The sequence below is a fragment of the Ictidomys tridecemlineatus genome, chromosome 6 (assembly GCF_052094955.1).
Source record: "Ictidomys tridecemlineatus isolate mIctTri1 chromosome 6, mIctTri1.hap1, whole genome shotgun sequence".
NCBI lineage: Eukaryota > Metazoa > Chordata > Mammalia > Rodentia > Sciuridae > Ictidomys > Ictidomys tridecemlineatus.
The window spans coordinates 72,679,407-72,700,776 of record NC_135482.1 but is presented as its reverse complement, the minus strand read 5'-3'; the positions used below and the strand labels follow the sequence as shown (position 1 = coordinate 72,700,776).

At 33.8% G+C, this 21,370-nt stretch overlaps 1 protein-coding gene across 5 annotated transcripts in view; it reads left to right on the top strand.

Moving 5' to 3' along the window:
• Cntn1 (contactin 1) overlaps positions 1 to 21,370 on the top strand; it is a 343,238-nt gene that overhangs the window by 83,264 nt on the left and 238,604 nt on the right. The window lies entirely within an intron of this gene.

Sequence of the window (21,370 nt, the reverse complement as noted above, 5' to 3'; positions counted from 1 at the left end):
ACTCCAGTTCTTGTTTTCTACAACTATGTAACTACCTAGTTAAGTGCTGTATTGGGAGAAAGAAAGGCTTTGAATGGAGAGAATGAAGGGGAATTCTTCATGGTATGATGACTGCTAACAAAAGCATGAAAGAGAACAGAGACATAAACTGTGCTAGAGGGAATGATGCATGTTTGAGAAAAATATAAGGAAGATTGTGCTGGAGGAGATAGGTGCAGGGATCCTTTCAACTTGGTAACTGGTCCCCCTCGTCTCTAATGTTGTACCTGAAAAATGCTGAGCTAGATTTTGCACTATCATAGATGAGTGAGAGAATCCACAACCTGATGGGAGTAACCTGTTAAAAAAAAAAGTAGCAGTGAAATACCAGACTTATCTAGCCCTGCCATGCTTAGAATCCCAGGAGAAGCAGTTGAAATAGAGGGAGATGTGAAATGCTAGTTACCAGAAGAATAAAAAAAATATATTACATTATTTATGACAGATAAGGTAAAAGACATAAAAGAAAAGAGAGAGCAGTGGTTTTAAGTTTTTTTCCTATAGAAAAGGGAAATTTTAAAACTGATAAATATGAGGAAATAAACAATTTTATTAGAGAATATGAGTTTGGTTTCCATATTTTGCTTCTGAAGTATCAGAGGAGAAATGGATCTATATATCCTTTAGAATGTAGGAAGTTGAGTAAAGGAAAGAGGTGAAGATTAGGTCTTCATTGTATTAACTATATTTATTAAAGTTTTAAGGTGAGAGATTTCTCTGTAAGAGTTAGTATAAAATAAAAGAAATAATGGTATTTTTAAAGATTATTCATATTTTTTTAACTATTTAAAAACAATTATGGATGTATTTGCTTTGGGAAGACTCTTAAAGTGTAATTAAAACACTAAAAAAGTAAAAACTGTTTCATTGCAACTGACAGATTTTCTTGAAGAAAGAATGCAAGATCAAGCTTCTACTACCAGTGTGTTATCATTTTTGCTTTGCTAACCTCTAATCACAATATATATTTCTTCTGTTTTTTTTTCTTTGATTCACATTCCTTGATTACTGGTAACACTGAACATTTATATATACTTATTCATCATTTGCATTTCTTTAGTTAATTATTTTATTTCTTGCTTAGTAAGGTTTATTATTTTTACTTCACATTTAAAAAAATATTTTGTTTTTTCTTTTTAGTTAAATGTGACAGCTGAATATATTTTGATATATTATACATACACGTAGTATAACTTACCATTTTTGTGGTTGTATGCAATTATACTGGTTGTGTATTCATATAGGAACATAGGAAAGTTATGTCCAATTAATTCTACTGTGTTTCCTATTCCCATCCTCCCTCCCTTCCCATCATTCCCCCAATGAACTTATATTCTTCCCTCCCTCGCCCATTGTCCGCTAGCATCCGCATATCAGGGAGAATATTTGACCTTTGGTTTGGGGGAACTAGATTATTTCACTTAGCATGATAGTCTCTGGTTTCATTCATTTACTGGTAAATGCCATAATTTCATTCCTTATGGCTGAGTAATATTCCATTGTGTATATACACCACATTTTCTTTATCCATTCATCTGTTGAAGGGCACCTAGGTTGGTTCCATAACTTAGTTATTGTGAATTGATCTGATCTGCTGTAAACACTGATGCAGCTTTGTCACTGTAGGTATGCTGCTTTTAAGTCCTTTAGGTATATGCCAAGAAGTGGGATAACAGGGTCAAATGGTGGTTCCATTCCAAGTTTTTTGAGGAATCTCCATACTGATTTCCAGAGTGTTTGCACCAATTTGCAGTACCACCAAATAGCTGGTATTTTAAACATAATTTCAGGTCAACATGTATGAATGAAATATAGCTACCTAAGCTTTAAGAATACATGTGAGAAGATTTGCAAGCTGAATAAATGTCTTGTGTACTATGCTTCATTGTAAACCAACACAAATTTTGCTTGGAATGTGTTTCTTTGCTTGGCAACAGAATGTTGATTTTTTAAAAAAAATATCAGAATAAAGAACAATCCCAGAACTCCTTTAATAATGCGAATTACTTAGAACACAACTTTAGCAAACATTTATTTCAATTTATTCCTGACAATGTTCCTTCTCTTACTTTAAGAATTTTCTTTTTTTTCTGACATTATCATCATTCTGTTAACAATGTTTCAGTTTTATTTAAAAACAGTTTTATTTTATAATCAAACACTCATTCATTGTCTGTGAAACATGAATCAGTAAACAAGAAGATGAAGAAAGATGAGCAGCACTTGTTAGGCTGCAGATTCACTTTGAGAGATATCCTTCCCAATGCTGGAATTAACATAAAATTTTTTAAAAACTTTTTTTTTCTCAAACAGGAAAAACATACAAGTTGAAATTATATGACAACATAGTTACAAACTTCTTACCAGGGAATTTGCTTTTAGTGAACCTCTTCACTCATGGCTTACATTTGTTTAACATTTATTCAGCACCTATTATGTATCCAATTCTGAGCTAACCATAAAGAAAAATAGATATGGTTTCTCTTTTCAAAATGCTCACACTATAGTAGAAAAAACAAGATATTTAAACAAATATTTATAGCATAGTATGTTCCCCTGATATGGAAACTCAAGGAAGGTTTACTCATTCTAATTGGGGAGAGATCAAGACTCTTAAAAATCATCCAGGAAATGTAGATCTCTGGTTCATAAAACTGTAAAAGAAGATATAATTTCTAAATTTTGTTCTGTTTTTGTCTGGAAGTCAGTCTTCATAGGATGCTATTAATGCATTTCAGAAAAATAGATATTTAAAATATAATATATATTCCCTGTGATGGTGTGCTAATTATTTTTTCTTAAACAGCAGAACCATTAAGAGTGGTACCTGTTAAATGCATTAGGAAGTTGAGAGGAGAAGCTATCACTTTGTTAACAGTGTCACTGAAATTAAAGAAATCTCTGTTGTAGAGGCAAAAAAAATGAATCACTTCACTTTTTGAAAATAAATTGGGATAGGTTTAAAAAGTTACATTAAGGGTTCCCTTTCAGCAGGTGATAAATGAAAAAACTTTAAAAACATGACTATGAGAAACTTTCTGAAATATTTTGCTGAACTGTATTTAGCAATGAAAAAGAAATTAAGGAATTCAAAGGGAATAAAGATGGAGTGAAATCAGAAACCCTGAGAGGTGAACACATGGGAAGTCTGGAACACATGATCTATCCTAGGGCCAGTCACATACTGTATAAAAGAAAGTCCACCAAAAAGTCAGGATCCAAATGGACAACAGTCTAAGGGCATAGTCTTCAAGAAGCAACCTGCCCTGAACAGATCCATCAGGAAATATACTTATCTAAAAGTTTGTCATTGATTAGAGGGGAACAACTCTGCCCCTAGGGCTTGGAGCTGCAATTAGCCTTTGCTGAGATTTCAAAGAATCCTCCTATGTGGTCTCACAAATCTCATTGTTTGCACTATGATCCTAAATTCAAAGCATTTCCAAAATAAAGTTGTAAAGACATCATTTATTTTATTTTTTCTATTTTAATCATTTTATTTAATATTTTCCAAATAAGTTGTCCCATATTTTCTTCCTTGAAACAGGCTGGACATAAATAAATACATATAATAGTTAAAATTATAACCACTAAAGAAATCATTTAATAGTTAAAAATGTGAGAAAAAATAGATGCAAGAAAGCCAACAAATACATGGGAGAAATATGGACATGTAATGATAATAATTTCAGATATTGGAATTACCAGACAGAAAAAAATATGTATGTTTAATATTGTATTAATTTTCTATTTCTGCTATAAGAAATTACCACAGAAGTAGTGTCTTACATAAAGGTAGTGTCTAAGTAAAACAACAAATATTTGTGATCTTCTAGTTCTGCAGGTCAGAGATCCAGTTAAATAATCACCAGATGAAAGTCAAGGTGCTGTCAGGCTGGGTTCTTTTCTGTACAATCCAAGGAGAATTAGTTTCTTGCTCCTTCAGACTTCTGGGAGAATTCAGTTCCTTATGCTTATAGTACAGAGTTCCTAATTTTCATGCTACCCTAAGTTGAAGGGTGCTCTCAGCTTCCACAGGCCACTGGACATCTTTGCTTGTGGGCCACTTCTTCATGTCCCAAACCAACAAAGATAGGTCCTGTCCTTTTCATATCATTTGTCTTAGATTTTTTCAGTCCTCACTGGCAGTGTTTCTGCTGAAATAAAGATTTCAAAACCTCTGTGTATCTGCTATAATGTATGTCATGGGGATGCATTCCATTAGACAAGAGGTGCATTGATTGATACTTCCAATATGAACCCTTCTCCTTTTATGACATCTGCTGTGATGGTTGAAGGGAGGTGTGAGGTAGATGTTATTCAAAGACTGATCACACTGAATACTATGAGTAGAATGATGGACATTAGAGACTGCCTAGTATTCAGAGCTAGAAGTCTTAAGAAAGTAAATTAGGATAAACTAAAATAAAATTATATCTACACACATAATTAATTAAGAATACCAAAAAATAAAAATAAAAAAGAACTGTAAAAAGCTAGAGAAACAAGGTAAGGCATAGCCAAATGAAAGACAATTACACTGCAAGATGACTTTTAAATAGCAAAAGGGGAAGCCAGAGGATACTGGGTTCCATCTAGAAGATTCCATCTAGAAGATTCCATCCCTCTGAATGTTTCCTACCTTGTGCTCTTCACCATGTTTTTTCCTTCTCTCTTCCATATGTGTGTTATTCTGAGGTGTCGTTTGTATTTTTCTTCTTATGCTTTATATACAGTATAACATTTCTGAAAGCTAATAAATATGAGCAAATGTATGGCATATCTAATTACCTGTTTATTGAATAAATATCAGCTCATTGTGATTCCTATTGTAGGCTAGGTTCCATAAGGGAATTGGCACAATATTAAAAAACGATGCCTCTATTAAGTTTTCTATGCACATCAATCTTTCATGAGTTAGAAATCATAAGTGCAGAGTCATAACTTTCTTCCTATTTAGAAGATAAAACTTTTCTTTAAAAATTTTCTTTAAAACTTTTCTTTTAAAAATTATATCTCTATAACTTTTCTATGATTTTCCAACAATTCCATGGACTGCCCTAAATACTATAGTTAACTCAGGACTTAGAAGCCCACTCATCAATCAACAGTAATTTGTTTAGTATCAAATACTTACTCACCACTCTCCATAGCACCTTTGGGAACACAGGTCTGTTACAGCACCACTGTATCATTACAGTGTCACTAGAGTCTGTTCATTATATTACACTTTGGTATTCTATTGCACAATTGGATTATTTTGGATTTTTAATAACTCAAGTTCATCATCATTTCTATTCGAATGAATTATAGAATAGGTATTAAAGGCTGTTGCTTTACTTTTCTGAGTGTGACTAATGTAAGAAAATCTCATGACTTCCTTTCATTGAGACAAGAATTCTTTATTAAATAAAAGGAAATCCAAGCAGGCACAGGGGATTTAGTGCCTAACATTCAGTGGAGAATAAAATAAAATGACTGAGCTTTTCACAAAATAAATATTAGCTTTATTTTCTTCCAGAATTGCATGATAGCATATGAAGTTTTTTTAAAACTTACTATGAGTGAGTAATAATCTATTGAGTTTTGCATGATGTATAATTTTACCTGGAAAATGCATAAAAGTCTTGTGGTATTTCTTATGTACAGGGTAGAATATTAGTATCAAACAGAATATCTATGACTTCTTAGGCAAGCTATATAACTTCTCTAAGCCATCATCTCAGTACTAAAAATTAAAAAGAGCTGGATTTCAAATGCAGTCACTGTTGATTTACTCATTATTTAACTATTTTTTTACATGGCTCTACACATAGCATGCCCATATTAGCAGGAAAGTCAGTGCCTCCATCTTGAGGTCCTCTCTATCCACACTCTCATTGCCCAAGATTCTTAGATAAATACCCTGTAAAATACAGTCTTCCCTGATTCCACATGCCAAGCAAATAGAAAGCCAAGAAGGCTGTCTATTGCTTTCTATCATTGCACATGGAGCTGCATAGTAAACTATTTCCCCAGTACATTCCAACTGGTGATTTTTTTGCTATTACAGGATCTCCTGGATGTAATTGATCTGTGTGTACTTTAGAACTTTATGATTCTATCTGTCATCTAAAAGAAGCTCAGCCAATTGTTCTTATAAGACTTACCATGATGCAATGGCCTTGGGTATTTTTAAACCATGGCTCTGAGCTGGGTCAGTGATCAGGTTCTTGCCTCATGGTAACCTCATTGGGGCTTCTGATAAATCTTTCTGCAACCTCAATAACTAGTAGAATACTTCAAGTGGATTCCAGTAGAATGAAACCAAAACATATCCTTCTCCAACAGCAAATAATATCTTGGAAATTTTTTAATACCTCAGTGACTCACTCTTGGGGAAGTTTGGTGATCCATAATTTAGCAGGTCATAAAAAGTTTTACTACTACCTTCCCCATGAAAATGACTAGGGGCAAATAAAATGACTCAATTAAAAAGAAGTTCTTTCTAGATGACTTATTAAATTCACCAGAGATTCATCTTCTTTGGGAGTCCTACCTTCTCAGACACAGCACTTATCATGTTCTGTGATGACTGAGATGATATATATATATATATATAATGTGCTCACCAGTGTCCACTGTACAGCAGACACTACATATTAATTCCCTCCCTTGTCCTAGATTTTTTATTTTTAGTTTTAAACCGTTATTATTTCTTTTCTTTTTCATATAGTTGATATTATAAAATCTGCAAAGGAAGAGTAATGTCTTCCATATCTTTCAAGCTTCCACAAATTATTTAGCATAATACCTTGGAGATAAATATTAATTACTATATAATCATTGCTTTGGTGATTACTTTGAGATTGATTTTTTCCATATGTAGATAATATAATCTGCTTTTAAAGTATGACTTTGTGCTGTCACACCAGTGCTATCATTCTGAGCAGAAGCTTGGCAAGGAAAGAAGATGAAATTCTAATCCAGCTATTTGCATTTTGATTACCGAATCACCTATCTGTCAACAACACTTAAATTGCCTAGAAATTTTCTTGAACACTTGAAATAATGGCTTCTCTTCTTTCTCAGAATAGTGAGGCAGAAATACATTTATGTGAGGCATAGCATTGCAATAAAGAGAATTTAAATGTGAATTCTAAATCTCTACTCACACTTATAAGATAGGGGCAAGCCATTTAAAATGATCTTTATTTGGCAAAAAAAGGTGATGACAAGATTGTTGTAAAGGCTAAAGAATATATAGACTAATAGTTTATTGTTGTAGGAACTGTTTAATTTAAAAAAATGAACATGTATTTTAAAAAGTTGTAAAATAATTTTAAAAAGACTCAAAATCTCACACTCCATGGATAATATTTTGTTAATTTTGGTAAATATTCTGAGAACCTACATGCATACATTTAAATATCCTGTTTGTTTTCTAAATTTATATCATGTTGAGCTTTTACCCTTTCTATGTCATAAATGGCTTCCTATTGTGGGCCATCTCATGTTTAGGAAGCCACAGGATCCCTTAACCCATATTATTTTAATGGTATTGACCATTTCTCATGGCTATATTATACTTTGTTCTATTGCTTAGACTAAAAATAATTTTATTATTATCATTATTGCAATGTTTCCATATTTCTTTGTATTTTACTGGATAACATGCTGTGGACATTTGTGCAATTCTTACTTTTTGGATTTACTCTCTTAATATTTGCTAATTATCTAATCCCAAAATACCCTGTGAAGACTCATAACTTACCTAACTGTTGTTCTGCTGAAGTTCACATTTGATGCTTCCCAGGCTAGTGAAACTACCATGCCCTTCAGCTGTATAAGGGGGAGTCTAATGGCTACATGACCTTCTGCATCCAGTTCTGTACTCAGCTTAATTGTATTATTTTTCCCATGGTCCACATCAAATATCTCTTTCCTGTAATGTCATATAAATTAATATATTTTCTAATACCAACCTATCCTTTCATCCAAGAGAGAATTCATTTTGAAACTCGATTTTCTAGGACTTTATTACTTAGCATCTACGATCACATATATAATTTTTTCTTTTTGTGCTTTGTTAGTTTTGTTATCAGAACTGTAGTTCCAGGTTCCCACAAAGAATGTGTTAACTTAATTTCATATTCTAGAGTGCATGGGAAAAATTAAAGTTAAATATTACAGTTAGATAGTTAAATAGAACAAGTATTGCCTTTACATATAAGCTACTAGCTAATACTTTGGATGACAGAATCAACTTTTAAACTTATTATATAATTATGATATTGAGCTCAAATTAACAAGATAAAATATTTCCAGTATAAATCTAAAATTCCTCTATTATAATGGAAAACATAATTATATAAAGGTGGGATAGAAGGGATCTAACTTTACACCAATTCATATGAAATAAATAGTTATACACATAGCAGAAATACAAGTGTTCTATGTACCACTGTGTGCTAGCTGCTCCTGAAGCTATTATCAGATGATAAGGGCATGGGTAATATAGAAAAAGGGTGTCACTTTTTTTTCACCATGTTTCTGAGATTCCTTCCAGCCGCAAACTCCAGTACATGGAAGACTAGTGTGTGGCTCCTACAGTTAAGGTCCACATCCACTTGGCTAGTCACACTTGTCATGTACAGCTGAAGCCCATTTCTTCCTCTCCAGGTAAAGTTCAGAGCCATCGAATCCCCTCCCCCCCGCCATGGCTTCCTGTTGTGGGCCATCTCATGTTTAGGAAGCCACAGGACCCTTAAACCCAAGTGATAATATCACTTCATTCCATAGGAGAGCTCTTACAAGCATGACCCCTAGATTAGAGTTTCCTACTAACATCTATGGGCTTCTTAAATGAACGGGAACTAGTATTTTTTCTGTGCATCACTAACACCCATAGGAAACTAGATTGGATTTTGCTCTCTTCTCCCTCTCTGAGGCTCTTTGCTCTGCTGTCCCATCCTCAGACTCTGGCAACACTGGAGATATCTGGGATTCTGCTGCTTAGTAACCTACAGGCAAGAAGAGAGTGCCAGCACCTCTAATTCAAAATCACTTTCAAGCCCCAGGGGAGGGTTCTTTCTGCACCCCTCCTACCCCTACCACCAACCAACAGAGGATAAAGGATTTCAGAAAACCAGTTCTGCCTGTTTCCTGACAATGACTTTAACTCAAATTTGAGGGAGGCCCTGTTGTAACTAAGAAGGACTGGAATTTTGTTCTCATCAGCCAAGGATTGTCTCCGGGGAATCCCTAATTTAGTGTCAGCCACAGCTTGCAAAAGAGGCTTCCTAGTAGTTAGTCTCTTAGTGGGTTTGGAAAAGAATATTTTCCTCCTCAAACATTTTTACTTCACATTAGTCTAACAATTTTATTGCTTATTACAGTCAGAGCTAATAATTTTCTACCCATTTAAGTGCTTTTATGGACAAATTTAAAATACTTCGCAATCATCAAGGCATATGATTTGTAGTTTGTCAATTTGCTCTTTGTAGCTTTTTAATAAATTAAAACATGTTCACTTTGAAAACAACCTTGTTGACTTTTGATTTTGTTTAATCCATGTCATCATATCATTACAGAGAAGGTATATTACTTTGTTCCTAACAGTGTGTATAGGTAGTTACTCAAGTGCCCCCACAGTATTTCCCAAGTTCTCTACTCTGATGTAAGATTCCTATTGTGGAATTTACTCATTTTCTTTATAACCAGAGCCAGACCATTTTCTCTAGTAGGCCAGTTAAAATGTGGGCACTGACATTTTGAGACAGGGATGTTGATTCAATTATCAGACAAGCTCAAGGATAAATTTGGATGGAAATAAGAAATGTAAATATAGTATTTCTTTGAGAATTATAATCATATACCTATATTTCATATTCTGAAATGTCTATGACATTTATTTACATGAATAATATGTTTTAACCTTCATATAAAGCCTGTGAAATAGGTAATGTGTGTGTATGTGTATATATATATATATATATAAAATATTTATAATCTATATAAATAATGTAAATTACCAAGTAATATAGCTGATACTGTTAGGACATGTAAAAATGGTCTCTGAAAATATGCTTCATGTCAGAAAATAATGTACCCCCATCTTCCTCTAGATCACTAGGAATAAATGGCTGATTATGTGATATTCTGATGTTTCATCAATGGGAGAGAGGTTATAATGGAAATAATTTAAGGGCTCAAGCCCTTGAAGATGTAGATCTATGAATGTCTAGATGTTCAGTATGTGTTTGGGTATGGGGTACTGATCACAGGAATTCAAAGAAGGAAGAAGATATTAGGGGCTAGTGTCTTCAGAGGATAGTTCTAGAAGAAATAGCATATGAGTTGCACTTTGAGAGAATGGGGACAGAGCTGGGCTCAGATCTCAGCTACTCTAGTCACTGTTAAATTGTCTTGGGAATGTGTTTTCAGCTCTTTGAACCACATGTGTTTATAGTGATAAAGTGAGCAGACAACATCTACTTTATTTTTTCCCCACATTTTTAATTGGTACATTATAGTTATACATAATGGTGGGATTTGTTGTTACATGTTCATACATGCACACACTATAACAATATACTTTGGCTAATATCGTTCCCCAGTATTTCCCCATTTCTTCTCCTCACTCCCCTTGGTCTCTTTCCTCTATTCCTCTGATCTCCCTTTAATTTTCATGAGATGCCCCCATACCCTGGCCCACGATCTTTTCTTTTTTCCTCCCTAGCTTCCATATAGGAGACAAGATAAGAGCCTTGAGTCTCTGAATTTGGCTTATTTTTCTTAACATAATATTTTCAAGCTCCATCCATTTTCCTGCAAATGACATAATTTCATTTTTCTTTATGTCTGAATAAAACTCCATTGTGTATTTATACCACATTTTCTTTATCCATTCATCTATTGATGGTCACTTAGGCTGGTTCCATAGTTTGCCTATTGTGAATTATTCTGCTTTGTATGAAAGTATTGCAATAGTATGATTACTTTAATTCTTTAGGATAAATACTGAGAAGTGGTATAGCTGAGTCATGTGGTGGTTCCATGCCTACTCTTTTAAGGAAACTCCATAGTAGTTGTATTAATTTACGACTCCACCAATAATGTAAAAGTGTTCCTTTTTCTCCACATCCTCTCCAGCATTTATTATTGTTTTTATTCTTGATGGCTGCCATCTGACTGGCGTAAAATGAAATCAGAGTATTGTTTTGATTTTCAATACTTACTCACTTTAAGAGTTGTGACAATTAAAAAAAAAGATCCTTTAGGCAAAATACTTAAAGTCCTTGGTAACTGTTCAACCACAGTTCTCCAAAAGCCCTAACATACTGTTAGTGATCTTAGAGAATGAATTGGTGGGGTGGTGGTGGGGACTCGATTGAGAGGACTTAAACATTTTATTTTTTATGTGCTCTATGCAACAGCAGGCTAGGAGAAAATGAAGGCCACCTGTGCCTATGAATGGGGGCAGTACATAGGATGGGTTGCATGCCCACTGCACAGAGAGATTTCTTCATATTTTTTTTGAGAACATTCTTTTACAGTTTAACTGAAGTTCCTCTGCTTTAATCCCCACATTGGGGACAGGGGAAGTGGCCAGTTTCCTTTCTCTGTTTCCTTCATTATCACATTCTATGGAGTCTTTATCTCACCCTCAGGAATTTTAAACCTTCCCAAGCAAACCTGTGTTGACACCAACAGTAACCAACAACAGCATTTGTTAGTTTTTACTGTTTAATCATGTTCAGTTCTCTTTCTTCTCTTGAGATAGAAAAAAAAATTAGATATTTAAAAGATGGAAATTAAAACATTTAAGAAGGCAGAGAAGGAAAAACATTGTAAACCAAAGCACTAAAATAATAGATACAGACTGCTCCAAGGACACAGATTGGTCTGTGGATTATGGGGGGAATTTTTAATTTCCAAAGGTGACTTCTATGTTATTTTCTATCTGGAATTACAACAATTTATTTTATCTTGTATATTTCTATCTTGATTTAGAATCATTTATTTATATTATTGGTTTTTTTTTTTTAGTTGTTGCTTGTTTTTATCTTGCATACGCCTTGGTAAAGTTTCTTGAATATACATATTTAGTAAATGCTAATCATTTTATCTTTATTAATAAATATTTGTTCAGCACCTACTATATGAATATAATCAGACTATATGAATAGTGTGGAACAAGCACATGAAGCCCTTTGGATTTAGAAATCAAATTTGGGAATTCATAAGCTAAAAATTATGCCTTGTTATTCTAAATTATGCCTCACTGTATGATTCTTTGTAGATAAGAAGCCAAACTGTGTTGTTCCTTATCATTTTCTGTATGTCGCTTCCTCTTCCTGTAATAACTCCCTGTCTGCTACCTGGAAAATAATGGTAGCAGACAGACAAGAGTGGTTAGAACAGGAGATTGAGTGGATAATTTTATAGATGAGTCCTACTGTGCTGACCTCTCATATGCTTTCTTTTAAAAAGCAATTTACCTGAGGCCAGTCTGGACCTGTCCTGACTTAAGTCTACAGGATAGATTGTCCTCAGCAAACACCCTCTTATCTTGCAGGAGAAATGCAGGTCCAAAGACTCCTCCTTGCCAAGGAGAACAGGAGACATCCTGAAGGGGGCCGGCTTTTGTGATCTTTACACAGACCAGATTCCAGGACTCAGGAAGACAGGGTAATTAGAGGCAAAGCCCACCAACCATAAGATCAGTAAGAACAAGTTCCCATTAGAACTGACCAGCTTAGGCCAAGGTGATCCAGGGTGGCCCTTAGATCTTTATCATGTCAAAATCATAATAAAATGTGCCCCTCAGGAGTTTTGTTTGGGTAATTACAGTGTACCTGTGTTTGCAGTGGGGACTTGGAAGTTTGATGCAATTCTGCTGTCAGGTGAAAAGTCAAAAACTGGTTCTAGGACAGACTCTCTGGAAACTTCCCTGGGACCCCCAGCAAAACAGAAGGATGGGGAGGTGATGAACTTTCCTTGTCCTCTGGGATAGGTCCTATTCTCTCCCTTTCTCCTTTGAGAGTTTCCCTTTGACCATTTGTTTTTCCCTTCTAATAAGCTCCTGGCTGTTGCTATGTGTGACAGGATTGAAATCCTTTCAGTGGAATCACAAAACACCTGGGGGCTGAGAAGCCCCATGGCCTCTTCAGCTCTGTGGGCAGGTATCTGTCTGCAACAGAAAGTACCTATTCTTCTTCCATTACTCAGGGGAATGAAACCTTTCTAACGTTCATTCTCACCACTACAGGGGGATAACACAGTCTATTCTTTCTCCTTCCTCTAAATCTGGTACTTAATTATATCATAGCCCCTATAACATGTCACTGCATCCATTTGTTTAAAGTCTTCCCCGTTGGACTAGAAACTTAAATGCTCAAGGGATGGTAAAGAGGAATCTTGTGTGAGTACTTTTAGATCATTTTCTTACATGCGTCTAATAATATGTGTTCCACAAATCACTGTTTTACGGAGATGTGCATAAAACCAGAAAATCTTCCCGATCTTGTCAAAATAAGAAATTTAGTTTAAACTCTCCATGGTTGTACAATGAGAATATAAACATGCTCTTTGAGCAGTGCTTTCAGTGAATATTTTTTAGTTATGCCTGTAAGAGACAGCAACATTATTTTTGTATTGCTGAAGTGCTTTGAGAGTAATGCTCTGGTGACAGCATAAACAAAATACAAAGGCCAGTTTGTTTTTATATCTAAATGGGGGATTGTTGGTGAAGAGCTGTGCCAGCCAGTACAGAGTGGAATAGTGTTTTATTCCTCTCAAGATAGATAGATTGCTGAATTGCCTCAGTTCCTGCTGTTTTATAGCCTGCCCCTTGAATTTGAAAATGAATAAGCATTCTTTTTTTCCTTAAATGGCTGATGAGAAAATGTATAATTTAAATGAAGCAGAACTAATAAATTTTGTCATTAAAAATATACTCACCTAGTATTTTACCAAAATGCTTTATTGCCCCAAATATTAAATGTCCTATTTATTAAATATTATGGGATTTTTAAAGCAAATCATAACATTATTAAAATGGAATTGATTACTTGCTAACATGTTACACCTTTAAAATGGCTTTCCTTTTAATAAAGAGAATTAAACTTTACATCATTGGTTAAGCCATTATTTGAAACTTTTGACTAGATACTTTCATAAAATTAATGAATTTCTTTTGAGTGGTGAGAAATCTCTTGTAGGGGATAGAAAGAAAAAGAAATCATGTTCCCCACAATCAGAGAACTCTCAACAACAGAGGAAATTTGCCAAGGACTTAAAAACAGATATGGGAAAGTACAATGACTCTGAGAACAGAGGAGGCAAAGGTTACTTCTAATTCTTCCCAAGGGAATGACTGGAGAAGACTTCTCAAATTGATGGAACCTGAAAACTGATTCTCCTGACTAAGGAAGGAGGAATTAGGAGGGAGGATTTAAGTTGGGTCATGGGAGTCCTTGAATACCAGGAGAGAATTTTTTTATAGGTATTAAGAAGTTGTGATGATGGATTTTACGTGTCAGACTGGCTAGGCTATAATACCCTGCTATTTAATCAAACTCTGATCCAAGTGTTGCTCTGAAGGCATTTGACCGATGTGGTTCACATCTTTAATCAGTTATCTTAAGTAGAGTAGATTGCCCTCCATAAAGTGTGAAGGTCTCATCTGATCACTCAGGAGAAAATACTGACATTTCACAGATTAGAAGTACTTCTTCCAGATTTCTACTCCTGCCCAGTTTCCAGCTTACATATCCCTGACTCAGGGATTTTTTTACTTGCCAGCCCCACATCTATATCTGTGAGCCAATTCCGTAAAAGTAAATGTCCTCTGTTGTTGATGTCTGTATTTCTATATCTAGGTACAATGGTGTGTACCTGTGGTCCCAGCTTCTCTGGAGGCAGATGCAGGAGGGTCTTTAAGCACAGGAATTCAAGACTAACCTATGCAACATAATAACTTGTTTTTTTTTTAAAACATATATATGTGTGCATGTGTGTGTGCGTGTGTGTCTGTGTGTATATACATATATACACACACACATATATATATACACACATATATGTGTGTGTATGTATATATACATACATATATGTGTGCATGTGTGTAAATACACATATATGTGTATGTACACATATATATACACAAAAATATATCTAAACAGAAGCTATATATTTAACAGAATTTAAACATATAGAATATTTATGTACATTATATACATATACTTACATAGAATATATATATATATATATATATATATATATATATATATATATATATTCTAAATGTATGTATTTTCTCTATATACATACAGAGTTTTATTGATTCTTTGGGGAACTCTAAATTGAGAATCCTTACCAATTTTAAACAAAATTATGTTTGCTACCTTTCTGGCAGAAATTAAGTCTTATAATTTTAAGCTCTCATTGATCATCAGTTTATACCAGGTTTATGCTACATGCTATATAGTAAACAGGACACTAAAGCATTGTGCCGGGTTTTAGGGATTTTTGAAACAATGGCTAACAGTTTTTATTTATTTATTTTAATGAAAATTTATTTATCTGAAATTCTTAACAATTTAATAAATTAATTTCTGAGGAAAAAAGCAAAGAATCTCTCAACTAAACTTAGAAGTAGTACAAAAACTGACGTGACGCAAACTACAAATCAGGCTAGGAGTTTTTATTTTTCTTATGTAGCTATCAGTGTGCTAAGTTTTTTTTTTCAAGTTCTTACCTTTCGTCAATGAAATATTCTTGTAGATATTATAAATATAGTGATTTTGTATTTCTAATTTTTTCAAGTTCTTACCTTTCGTCAATGAAATATTCTTGTAGATATTATAAATATAGTGATTTTGTATTTCTAATTTGATGGAGAAATAAACAGAATTTACAGATAGTTAGTGTCATCCCTGGGACAAAATCAGGGCTACAGCATGTGAAATACATATTTCGCCATTAAATTCATATCTTCTCTTAATGAAAAACAACTTGGCTATTGCCAATAACCTGTGAATAGAATAAAATTATGCTTTTAAATCTCATAAAGGAACAGCATGTTTCTTGTAGAAAACAGTTTTTAAGAAAGAGTGCTTGGTGAGTTGTAGAAGGAGTCTGATGGTCTAAACAATAAGAAAGGAGAATAGCTTAGATTATGATAGTCATCTCTAATAAATGTTGAAAGATGATGTTTTTAAAACCTTAGGCAGCTTCAGACCAGATTTCAACAAACTTGTCCAATCAATTAGAATATTGTTTTTATAATTCTATTACTGGCAATATCAGCATTGGAAATTACCTGGGAGTTAGCCACAAAAGTAAATTTGGAGGCTTCCCCTGAGAACTCACATATCAAAATCTCTGGGATAGAGCCTGGGAATCTGAATTTTGAATGAACTCTTTGAGTGATCTGTACTCACATTAAGGTTGAAAAGTCCTGTATTAGAACTACAAGAGCTGACAAAGAAGTCTCATGATGCTGAACTGAGCTTCCCCAGAGAAAGCAGAATGAAGACTCCAATCTAGGATTAATAATGGTTGATGGATGTTCTTCTTAGGTTGAAGTACAAGGTGGGAATGTGGGAGAAAAATAATTTCAGGAGGGACAGAACTTAAGTAGGGTCATGGAGAAATTGAACCTCTCTCACTTAAGAGAAGATATATTTGGACACAGAGTTAGAACAGGTTACACAGCACAAACAAGAGGTTGCGGTGGTATACTTCAAGAATCAAAGCAGAATTTAAAAAAAAATAGTACAAGCTTGGCAAGCCCAGAGGATAAAAATCCTGGCACAAATGGACAGCTATTTTTGAGAAAAGTTAAAGACAAAGGAATTCACAGCCAAAGTCTGAAGTCGAATGTAAACTATTTATTTGGAAACAGGCAGCCCATATCTGTTAGGATACAGTTGACACTTCCCATCTTAAAGGATCAGTTTCCATGAACAGCTAATGCAATCGTATCTTATCCAACTGACTTTTTTTGTCTATGAATTCAGAAATTTTTTTCTGATGTCCTCTGTATGCCAACTACACTGATAAAGTAGCAGAGATAGAAAGATAAATAAGACAAATGTGATCCCTGTTATCAGGAGAGCCAGACATTAAATAAACACTTGCACAAGTAGTTGATGGCATGTATCAAAAGTTTTACCCAGAAGAAGTACAGGTATGATTAGAGTAAATTAAAGGATACTTAACCTAGCTTGGCAGGTTAGGAAGATGGCCAGAGAAGTTTCTAGAAAAAGTAAAGTTAAACAGTGGCTCTACTTATGATATGGACTTTTCTGAGAAAAGAGTTAAGGGAAAATCACTGTAGACTGTGAAAACAGTAGACTGTAAAGAGAGTGTGCACATTGGGATAGAACAGAGGAATTCCCAAGATGAATGGATACAGTAAAAATAAAAAAGGGAAAAAGCCCAAAATAAGTCTAGTAGTGATACAGGGCCAGCAATAATCTGTTGAGAACAGAATAGCATTGTCAGTGCAATAGAAAGTCACTGGAAAATTTTAAGCCAGTTAATAAAGATGACACTGGCCTTAAAATATTCTTTTACATTTCATGATAGGGTTTTTGTATGGAATATACCAGGAAATCTTTTAGAAGCTCATTGCAATAGTAAAATCAAGAAATGATCCTGGCTTGGACTAGGTTAATGACAATAGAAGAGAAAGAACATGGTGGATTCAACATATATTTACCGATAATAGAGCAAAGGACTAGTGACTATAGAGGAAGACAAAAATATAAAAATCTAGATAGCAGATGAGCAGAGATTGATACTATTAACTAAAATAGTATCATTTTGTATATAAAGTGAGGAAGATCAGATTTTGGAGGAAAAGACAAAGGTTCAATTAGGTTTGAATGTTAACAGAAAATATGGAAGTGGGTTGATGAATCTGGAGCTCCAAAAGAACATAGTTGCATATGCAAGTTGAAATTTATTATACATGATAGGCCAAATTATTAGTGTAGATGAAAATACCTAGAGATAAAATGAGAAGAGATTTCTCATCCTTTAATCTTTAAAGAATAAAAACAGAACTGTTTCAACTGGCAAAGAAAAGAAAACAAATGATCAGAGAGGCAAAGGGTTAAGAAGGACCATTCATGTCCAAAAAACTGCAACTTCGGGGAGATGTTCCTATAAAGAAGGAGTCAGCATGTGTGATAGCATGCCACTGAGTTAGGCAGAATGAAGTGATGAAACAGAACAATGGACTATCCTTAATTGTTCTATATTTATTCTATTTTCTTAATCAATATGGATGAATTGTCGTATATCCACTTACTTTTATCAACTAGAAACTTCTTTTTGTTCTTAACATTTTTTCTCCTGTCCTCCACATAGAACCTTTCTCTTTAAAGAATTGCATCCTAAAAGTACTGAAAGAATTTAATGTTTAATCCCATGCCTAGCAAAATACCTCTCAAAAATGCAACATAACTAAAGATATTTTTCAATAAAAAAATAAACAAATTATTGCCTATATATCTGCTCCAGTACTAGTGCAAATGATATTATTTATAATAGCAGATGATACCAGTGGGTATCTCCCAGAACGTTGCAATATGTAAGCCCAGGGTGTCAAAGCCTGTATCTGTCTATACTGCTTTCTTCTCTGGAGCTGAAAATGGTATGAATATTGATCCAAGACTTATTGTAATTTATTTTCTAAATATATATGTATAAGTATAATATATGTGTGGATATATATATATATATATATCCACACATACATACAAATATAAATGTCAGCAAATAAATGAATGTATAAGTCCCTTAAGTTGTTGGAGCATTACTGAAAAAAATAATGACACTGACTGATTGTTGAAAACATTATATCTGATAAATCATATCTTACAAACAAATCTTGATGTCTGTACTTATTATTATTTCATAATGCATATATAATAAAATCTTTTATGTATAATCAAATAGTCAGATCTATTATTTGATATTTACATACATAATTGATATACACATAAAATCTATTATTGAGTAGCTACTTAATAATGTATACATAATATAAACTATTATTTCTTAGAATTTGCTCTAAGATTACCTGTATTACTAAGTCAGAGTATACAGTAGGGTCATATTCTATTAAATACTGAAATTACTTTTAGTCTATGACTAGGAACTTTTTTCTTTCAACATTAAAAAGGTAATGAAGATTTTAAATAAAAAAGCAAGCACTTCAGTAAGGAGATAGCATTATTTCTTTGGCAGAAAATAATACTTGTAGCTGGGCACAGTGGCTCACACCTGTGATATCAGCCACTAAGAAGGTCCAGGCATGAGGATAATGAAGTTCTAGGCCATCCTCTGCAACATACTGTGATCCTGTTTAAAAATTAAAAAAAAATAAAAAGGGTTGGAGGTATGACTCACAGGCAGAGAACCCCTGAGTTCAATTCCCAGTAAAAAGAAAAGAAAAATAAAGGAAGAAAAAAACAATAATAAAAAAGAAACCTTGTATTTTTACACATGACTCTTACAATTGGAGACAATATTTTCTGATTTATTAACACCTGACAAAGCAAAAGGACTTAGTAAATAAATTCAGCAGATTCATCAGCCAATTATTAAATAAGTATTTATTGTAAGCCTACTCCATTTCAGCTCTGTGTTGGTTGTGTATGATACAGAAGCATAAAACCTTGTGCCAGCTTTCAGGGAGTTTATGTAATTATAAAAACCAACAATACAGAGAACTACCTAGCTAGTGACACTATGCTTTGCAAGTTTATCTTTTAACATTCTTCCTTTTAATCAGTCCTCAAAATATTACTATAATATAGGAATTATTGATATTAGCATTATCATTTGACATATATAGTTAGGTTTCAAGAGCTAAGGTACTTGGTTGAGGAAAATGGTCAGCAATCATACAACATAGTATTAAACCCAGGATATAAGAAACAAAAAGTTATACTTTCAACCATTGGATATGCTGCTTTTTCCCTTCTTATAACCATTTGGAAAAGTAGGTTGGAAAATATAAGCAATATGAGATAAGAAAAAAACAACTCTTTACTTTCCTGTTTAAAACAATAATGTTCTTTATTTTTAAGCAATATTTGTGAAATTATTAAATTGAAAAAAAATTATCAGACTTTCTACTCAAGTAAGGTTTCCCTTATTGTTTGGATGGGGGTAAGATCATTGAAGCTCGATCATTGAAGGTACAGGAATAAGTCACAGCCTGAAAAACAGAGAGGAAAGGTAAAGTCATCTTGGTTTTTATGGTATATCTGGCAGTCATCTCCACACCAGATTCAATACATCAGCCACAGATACAAGAGCCAGCTAAGAAAATTATCAGACACGTGAGAAGAATTTCCTTGGTGAAAGCAAAAGGAAAACAGCTAATATTATTAGAATTAATAACTGTTAATCATTGTCTGACTTAGGTCGAACCTAAGCAGGGATCTGTGGCAGCAGGGGATTCAAGCAGGCAGAGACAGAGTTATGGAGATAACACTTTCCCACTTAAGGATAAATAAGTGTATATACAAAGACAGAGTGGATTTCAAAAAACAAGTCTAAATAGAATTTTCTTTAAAGAGCATATTCTGATCAGCCAGGGAGGCAAAATCCTGGGACAGAGACAAATAGCACCGAGTTTTAGAGAGAAGCTTCATAAAACGTATCCTTAGTCCAACATTTGAGGTTGAAAATGAACTATTTATGCCAGGCCAGGCAGCTCAGTTCTGTGTGGTCAACTCTGTCACTGTGGCAGACAATTAAAGCTTAAAGGATCAGGTCTTCTGAAACAAGCACACACTGTACTGTTGATTAATTTATTCCAGCATTCAGCAAATATCTGGTATCCTTTATGTGCTTATAACAATGACAAACACCAGACTCATTAAAAAAGTGAAATGTAAAATGAAACAAATAGGTTTTTTTGCTATAGTGGAATTTATATTATAGTGGAAGAGTTAAATGTTAAATAAGTAATTACAAAATTACATTGTTAATTACAATTTTGATTAAAACAATAAAGGAAAGGTAAAGAATATTGTGAGAAGGGATTGCAGAAGATTCTATCCAAGTTTGCAAAATGGAAAAGGAGATGAAGAGTGAAAGATGAGGCTGTTGACTAAGCAAACAATATTTGGGGAAACAGTATATTCTTGACAGATGGTACATATTTTTTTTTTAAGTCAAGAGGGAACAGGGAGATTGTCAATGTGGCTAAAATATAATAAAGTTGGGGGAAAAGAGAACAAGATGAGGTTGGAAGGTTGGTTGGGGGCCAGCAGGACATTATGTACTATATAAAAGACTTAAAATATTAATTGTAGCAGAA